Source organism: Eurosta solidaginis, chromosome 4, assembly GCF_040869045.1.
Source record: "Eurosta solidaginis isolate ZX-2024a chromosome 4, ASM4086904v1, whole genome shotgun sequence".
Lineage (NCBI taxonomy): Eukaryota > Metazoa > Arthropoda > Insecta > Diptera > Tephritidae > Eurosta > Eurosta solidaginis.
Genome location: NC_090322.1, coordinates 147411103 through 147419613, shown reverse-complemented (window position 1 = coordinate 147419613; position 8511 = coordinate 147411103). Strand labels below are relative to the sequence as shown.

General features: G+C 36.4%; 1 long non-coding RNA gene across 1 annotated transcript; it reads right to left on the bottom strand.

Annotated features, from left to right (window-relative positions):
- Positions 1 to 213: 213 nt before the first annotated feature.
- LOC137250457 (uncharacterized) lies at positions 214 to 1110 on the bottom strand. Its single transcript, XR_010952967.1, has 3 exons — positions 764 to 1110; positions 405 to 524; positions 214 to 354 (listed from the first exon to the last, which is right to left on the bottom strand). It is a non-coding gene; the product is annotated as an uncharacterized lncRNA (long non-coding RNA).
- Between the last annotated feature and the right edge of the window lie 7401 nt (positions 1111 to 8511).

Sequence of the window (8511 nt, the reverse complement as noted above, 5' to 3'; positions counted from 1 at the left end):
CTCGCCGGTAATTTTTCGGATACAGTATTTTTTGGAAAAATCAGAGACGAAGATTTGTTTGTATTATCGATAGCTATCAAATAATATCTTTGTTGCTCAAAAATCACTTTCAGAAATTTTCACTCTGTGTCTTTAAACATAACATTTATTTACATTGTTATTATTATTACATTGTTTTATTAAAATCATATAAGTATGAAATGTACACACCAAGTGACGATAAAAGTACCAAATAAAAATACAAAAAGTATTTAAAAACATGATTACATACCGTCGCCCGCTTGCCAGAAGCATGAATGAGCCAAAATGAAAAGGTTGGGAAATCGAGTTTCAAAGTTTATTGCTCTCTCAAAACTAGAAGAATTAGTTTTTAGTGTAAAAATGTACTTATATATTATACTCACACTATGCTCTTTTAACTGAGATAATTGTTCTGCTCGCATCCATTCTGTCCGAGATTTAGCATATTCATTTTTCTGGCACAACAAAAATTTAAAAAGCTGATATATTTTTTGTTAACACATCTATACAAAAAAATTAAAAGTATGTAGTCGGATCCACTTAATCGGCTCATGCTTTCTATGCATTTTGATGCACTGAATCCGAATACGCTATAAGAATTGGCCCAACTGGTCATGGTATGGCCTTAACCTCAAAGGACGTAAAAAATTCACTGCAGTTGTTTTGTAAATAACGTTAGGGCCAAGCCAAGACCTGCTACGCCAATTCCGTTGGCGGACTGGGATTCGGAGCATCACAGTACTTGGGAAAACATCCGAAAGTTACACATTCAATTCAATTTCATATACACTATAGTGTGATTTTATTTAAGATATTATTGCAAACATAGAACTAGTTCTTATTCTCATCAGAATCAAAATCTTCTGAAATGTTGGGTTCGGGAAAAGCTTTGTCCTCAAGATTTTTATAAAAAGATTAATATTATTTTGGTATAACCAGTTTTTCACACAATTTTTCCAAGTATTTTAGTTTTGATTCGGGAAGAGGCAACGGGCGCGAATAAATCGGTTTGCCTTCCATTAAACGACTATTTTTTTTAGCATATTAAGCTATTAAAAATTCTTCATCGGTATAATTTTTTTTGAAGAATACCAGGCATATACCCGAACGATCGAACATATGAATATGTCAAAAATTTGAAAAATTGTTTAGTCATATCAACGAATGTGTCATACAATGTGCCACATTAATTTTTCTGGCTAAACTTTGTGTGATTGAATTATACATTCGTGAAAATGGGATTGCAAATTATTGGGGTTTCCATGTACGTAGGAAGCTCTAGATTTAAGTATGAATCTAAAAGGTAATCCAAAGAGGCCTCTAACACAAAATCGAAAAATTGCACATTCATGGTTCTGGCTAGCGGGCGACGATACATACTTTCGAAAAGACTTTGAAATCGAAAGCTTATATTTTGGTATTATTAAGCGCTGTACGCAGATCAAAAGCAAACATTCAAGGACAATTTTGCATTTTTCTTGAGCATGAAAATAGCAGTAGGCACAAAATTTTGGTATTTCACGATGCATGGTAATTTATACATGAATACCGCTTTTATAAAAATAAAACAAAATTTATGAGGCTTTTTGATACCATTCCCCCGCCTGCCGAATTGGTTCCAGATTTGTCTGACGACTTGGTTGAAGTAGATACTGGTGTGGATTGATTTGTTTTCGTTAATTGCGTCGATTCTGAAGTTTTTGTTGAAGCAGAGGGAAAGTGTAAATTAGAGTCATGTAACTTTAGACATACACGGCAACGAGAGTTTGATGGACATTTAGACACAATGTGTCCGGTACGCAAACAATTGATACAAGCTCCGGCTTGCTTCACAAAATCAAATCGTTGCTTAGGTGACAAGGCTATAAATGATTGCAATGCAGACAGCTAGATTTAGCACTAACAAAAGAATTAGTAGTTCGATTACCATTTGGTTTGCTTTCTAGAAAGGATATCTTCAAATTGTTATCATACCGCTCCTTAAGTCGTTGCAACGCCTTCGGATAATTTTCTTCGGTTACCTGGAATGGCTTATTAACACTTAAGACAGTTTCAGGACCTGTTGGACAGGACAGTTCAAACGGTAGTTAAATTTATCAACCTTTGGTATTAATGGGTCATCGTGCACAATATTAGAAAGTGTGCGGATAAAATGCTTATATTCCGCATAATTTCCATCGAACTTGGGTAGTTTTAATGTGGGTAGACGTTTGTAATTAGGATTGAGTCACAAAGATGTAGCATTAAAAATACTAGTGTTCAAGTCACTGATGCGGTTTCTAGAATTGATTAGTGACACGATTTTTGACTTGGTTGAAATATAAGTTTCTTCACTTTCCGCTCTCGAAATATTGGTAGGGACTAGGGTCACAATATTGCTGTGTACATCGCAAATCTGTTGAAAATACGACTCAACGATCTGCAAACGGCATTCAAGTACGCATTGCGGACTGTCAGGGATTATGATTGGAATTATACATAGCTGTAAAGAAGTATGATTACCTTGAAGATCGTGTAGTTATAGTAGATTCAAAAAAAAAAAAACACAAATTATTATTTATGTAGGAATAAAAATGTTTGGTAGGTCACACACTTTCAAACAATGATAGTAAGTATTGTAAATGTGGATGAATCGCAAAAATATTCCTTTTTCATATAGGCGATTATTTTGACTGACAATAGTAAGCACGATTGCCAACTTATGTACTGGCAGCTGAGCCTCGACGACGATTGTGTATTAAAGTTAATACTTATATACTTTACCAAAAATCGATGATATATCAAAATATGATGATACGCTTACGAGTGCTGATACTTTTCGAATGTTGATGGTCGATAGTTTGCGAGAGTTGATGATGTGCAGTTGGTATTTGCTCCAGTATGCTTCCAATAGCTGGTCGAATAATAATGCTAGTTCTGGCAAGTTGATATTTGGCGTCACAGCGACAAAAGAACGAACGACGATTAGTGAGTTAGTACTCTAGTAACACAGCAGCTGGTCGAATAAAGTTGATTATGCTTAGTGGTGTTTGGATCAGCAGTGACGATAAAACGAAAGATGATTTGCGAGATGGTATTCCAATAGCACAGCAGCTAGTCGAATGGTGATTATGCACTAGAGGTTTACGCCGATCACTTTATCGGCGGCGGCGGCGTAGGTTCTATTATATACCGGCGGCGGCGGCGTGGTCGGCGCGCCGGCATACGCCGGTGCTCTTACCTTAAAAAAGCTAAATTTTTTTATTTAAAAAATAATATTTAGGAAAGGTTTTGTTTGTATGTATTTAAGGAAATCAACGTTTTGGCCATTTCGGAAAGATCCGGGGTTTTTGCCTCAAAATCTCGCAGATCGTTCAAAAATTTTCAGGAGTAGCTCCTTGCGGAGGGATTGTCCCTCGTTCACTTACTCCAGAGAAGCTTCGAACCTAGCCCCGGAATTGGCACTGCTGCGTCTGTTTTAAAGAAATAGAGATACATAAAATGGTCACACTTTTGTTTGTATATCTCGTGCAAAGCGTAGTTTCACCTGGGGTTAACTCCTAATAATCGTCGCGAACACAATTTCTTTAAATTATTTGTGGCTCCTTGGCGATCATGCACAAAAGCGGCTTACGGTTGCAATTAATGGTCTATTAACACTCATGACGCTCGTGGCACTCCCCATCAGGGAGAGATGCTAAAAAATACGGCCCCTGAGAACTCAGCTGTATGAAGCAAAAAAATATAAGCAGGTCCTTGGTGAACTCCACAAACAGGCGTCGGACCTTTATGCCAGGAATTGCCCGGTGAATCCAGTACTAAAACTTGCGGAAGAGGAATGCATACTCCCCAGGGAAACGCGAGTCACTCTGGCTCAACTTTGTTCTGGAAACTGTAACAGGTTATACTCTTACATATCCAGAATCAACCCCGACATACAAAATGTATGCCCCGCTTGCAATGTGTCCCCACATGACACCAACCATATCTTTAATTGTAATGTGGAACCAACGCCTCTAACACCCCTTCCATTATGGTTCACCCCTGTTGAAACAACACGTTTCCTTGGACTCCCGTTAGAGGATATTGATGACAATTTGTGATCGGTCGCAGCTATTGGGTGGGGCGAAGCATTGCTACAACAACAACAACAACAACGCTCTTGACACAGGGCGCCTCCAGTTTTTTCGGCTGTTTTTAAGAGCTACAATTCCCGATGTAACCATTCGGCCAAGGATGCCGCCCTCGTCTAAGTGGATGTCATTGCGGAATGGGTGAAAGTCGTATAATCCTCGGCGCATCTACATAATTAAAATTTTACAAGGAACCTGGATAAATTTTTTAAAATGTAGACCAAAGCTTGCAGACGTTTGTGTTGACAACATTTATTTCAATAGTCTTCGTTAAATAAAAACGATATTTTTGAATGAAAGTCGACCGATTTTAAGTTGAAAGATGTTAACTGTTGTTTTCCGGCCTTATGATATAAGAGCTTGTAAGATAACCCTTACGGTAAGTGTTGGTTGACCATAAAGTCAAGCAATGCTTATTAAACACAACCATAATTCACAATAAGGGTTACCTGTCAAAACAACGCATTCACAATAAGGGCTGTCTGTCAAATGAAAAGAAACCAATTAATTCCGCGCATTTTGACCCGACAAGTCGTGAATTTAAGTATCTCGCATTTATATATATATGTGTTAAATTCTAAACATTTTATAAGTATGTACAAATAAAAAGAGACTATACTATAAAGTAAAGTGCATCATTCATTTTTATTGAAATCGGTGTATTTGCGTGAGTTTAATTAAATAGTATTGTGAGCCTTACTCAAGTGGCATTAAAGCGTTTGGGCGATAACCTGTCTCCACTACGATGGAAATAAAAATGACCACGAGGGTCATATTACAAGCTCATTATGGATGACCGCGTAGCTTTAGACTAGTTCAGCTGTCCATTACATTAGGGTAGTAGCAGACACGATCATTAGTTGGACTGTCTTTTTGATTGATTGATTGATTGCCTCACCTGGTAAATATATGTGCCTACGTATTCACATTTGTAAAATGAGCCGTATCGTGTAGGTGATATTTAAAATTAGTTGATAGGATAGAATCACTGTGATTCACTCCAAGGGACTAGTTTGGGATAGTGCCGCCTACTTTAGGAAATGTCAAACCGGAAGGCTTTGATGTTGAAGGATGAAGTGTGAAAATCAAAATTAACATTTCAGACGCTATTGTATAGTTTCGCAAATAAACAACAGATGTTTGAATGTAAGCCCAAGTGATTTTTCAAACCCTTCTCATACATATGTACATACATATATCCTCAACTTAAGTATGAGGTAAGAATCATTTCAAAAGAGTGTTTATGCCCCTAGAACCTGCTAAAGGATTTTGCATCACTGATTTCGCTTATTTTTTCAGCCAATCCCAATAAAACTTTTTTAAAAATCGGCACCTTTTTTGGGTATCGTAACGATTTTATTGCAAATCCTCTTATTTGCCCGTTCGAATCACTAAACTGTTGACTAAATGACACCAATATTGAATAATGGAAAAATGGCCTTTATTTAAGTACTTCACAATAGCACTTATACTTTGCAACTAGATAGCTTAATAACCAAACTGATTGATAGCTCAAATGAAAACTCTACTATTGCCCGACAGATTGCGTGCTTAAACAACGACTGCTTGATAGCTCAAAACAAACTGAATTCCAGCGCCTCTACATTTGCTGCCTTTTATACTCTCTGATTTCAACGTTCGCATCTTCTAGGCGCTTCCATTTCCAGAATCTACTAGTTGCCATCAGCTCTCAAATTTCTCAGCTGTAACTACAATTGCACGATTTTATAGCTTCTCTCATTGCATACTTTCAGGAGTATCTCAGATATATGCATGTGTTTGTGCATTGATTCTCCGCTGCTCGTATACGTACATGGTACATATGTGTAGACGCAATTATTGTTTCGTTTATGTAGATACATAATGATTGATCTATAGATGTGCATGATATCACTGTTTAGCATCTGCTTAGAGATAGCAGCACCCCTTAGTTTTGCTAATATTCGTAACAGTATTTTGCTTTTTTTAACAACGTGAGGACAATTTGAAAACAAGTTCGCCGTGGGTCATTTTATTTGAATTCATTATTCATTATTAATTTTTTGAAAAAAAAAAAAAAAAAATATGCAAAGTGAGCATACAACTTATTCTATAACTTTTCTTTTAGTGTTTTGTTTTAATAACTTGGTAAATTGGGCGATGCAAAGTCCGTGTTAAGCTGACATCGAAAACACCTGTTGTTTTTAAATAACTTTTGAACAGTTAGAAAGATTAAAATTTCGCAATTAGTTTCTTATAACTGGCAGTGATGCGCATCCGTTGATACCACTTTCGACCATATCCCACCAATTTTCGACATGAACAATAAGTGGCCTAAACAGTCTTAAACGAGAAAATATAGTAACGCGCCGGACGCCGCCGCCACGCCGATATTTTTGACATTCGGCGGTGGAGTGCGAAAAACGACCAAAATCGGCGGCGGCGGCGGCGTTTATCGACGGCGTATATCTCTATTATGCACAAGTGGTGCTTGGAGTGCCAGCGACGATAAAACGAAAGATGATTGAATTTCTTTCTACTTGGCTAATGTCCAGGAATGGAATGTGTTTTCTTTGGCTTTATTAAAATAGACAAGTATTAACTTTGACTTGTCCTATCACGGTCGCAATAAATGTTGCAGCCAAAGAAAAACACACTCCGGACATGTACAACTAGCAATTTCATTTATGTAAGTAAATCTTCTTTCTTATTTGCTAAGTGCTTACGGCTCTATTTGAATCATAAAAAGAGATCCCGTAATATGACAGAATTTGAGTAACAAATACATATACTCAACAAATATACACATCATTATTTACATACTGCTGAATTTGTCTATAGAAAAAAGAATACACCGTAATATAGTTTAATACCCTTTCAATGCCTACGAAATGCCAATGCTTTGTAGCTTGCAATGAATATACATATGTACATACATATCGACATATTAATATAAATACAATGGGAGTAAATTCTTAGGTGACACGCAACATAGGCTAGTTAAAACAAATGCAAGTACATATATGATGATATGAGAGCGATTGAGCATAGCTATGTAATTAGCCAGCGTAAAGCTGGAGACATTGGTGCTTTATCGGTAACCGTATCGGTAACCTTATAACACCTGATTCGACCAAACTTATGAGAATCAATGCAATCGATTATTGGTGCCGCTAAGGTCGTAACCGTATTGTAGCCAACCAATTGGGTTTTGGTTTACCGTCGTAACGATAAACAGCTGATTACGTTAGGGATACGGATACAGCGATACGACATACGGCACCAATGACTCCGGCTTTAGTAAATGTTTAAATTAGAGATGATGTATGTAGATATGAAAGTGAGTATGATGCCCTAGCACAGTGGGCTGAATCTGACCAAACTGGGTACACGTATCATTAAAATACGGTCATACGTGTACAATGTATCACTGAACCTATGTGAACTTAATACCAAAATTCAACTGTACAAATATAGAAACAAGCAATTAAGTACAATTAAATTTTCCATTGAAAAATAATAGCAAAATATTTTGAACAAATACGCGCTAATTTCATTTGGATGGAGTAAACATAACAACCCCGAATTTGTTATTTTGGTAGATCGAAATATGTTTGTTCAACTAATTATGAATTTGTATTAAGTAACTTATAACGAACATGTAAGGAAGTCTAAGTTCGGGTGAAACCGAACATTACATACCAGCTGTACACTTGAAATGCTGTTGTTGTTTGTTTTGCGTGCTTAATACTGTTACAAGGCTGCGAAATTATACATATACATATGGTTCTATTCTGAACTTATTTTCGTTTAAAAGAAGTAAAAAGGATACAGAGGCTAACACCAATTACCTTGAGCGGGTAATAATGCAGTTTTCCTTCATATATGGGGATTTCCCTACTGTTGGGGATTCCCCTACTGTAAAGATATAACAGAATAATAAACATAAACACACAAGTGCCATTGTACTAAAAAGCGTTAGTACAAAAAAAAAGGGCCGGGTTATTAACGAAATTTTCCAACTTTTACTAAAAATTGCTTATTACTTGCATCTACGCACTTTTACAAAATCTCTTATATAAAAGAAGGCGATTTAACCAATTTAGTCCATTTCTACTGAAAATATTTCTTGTTAAAACCAAATTTTTCGTCGAGTTATGGCTCTAGAAACGTTGGGAAATGCATTGTAAGAAAGAGGCAGTGCCACGCCCATTTTTCAAGATTTGAAAATTTTCCATTTCTTGTTATAATGGCACAAAATACGATTGGTACAAAACTATTTTTCGCTTAACATAACTTATTATTTTCGTCTACGACCCTTTTAAAAATCTTTTATATAAAAGTGGGCGTGGTCTTTAGCCGATCTCGTCCATTTTTTCTAGAAATATTTTCTGCTATA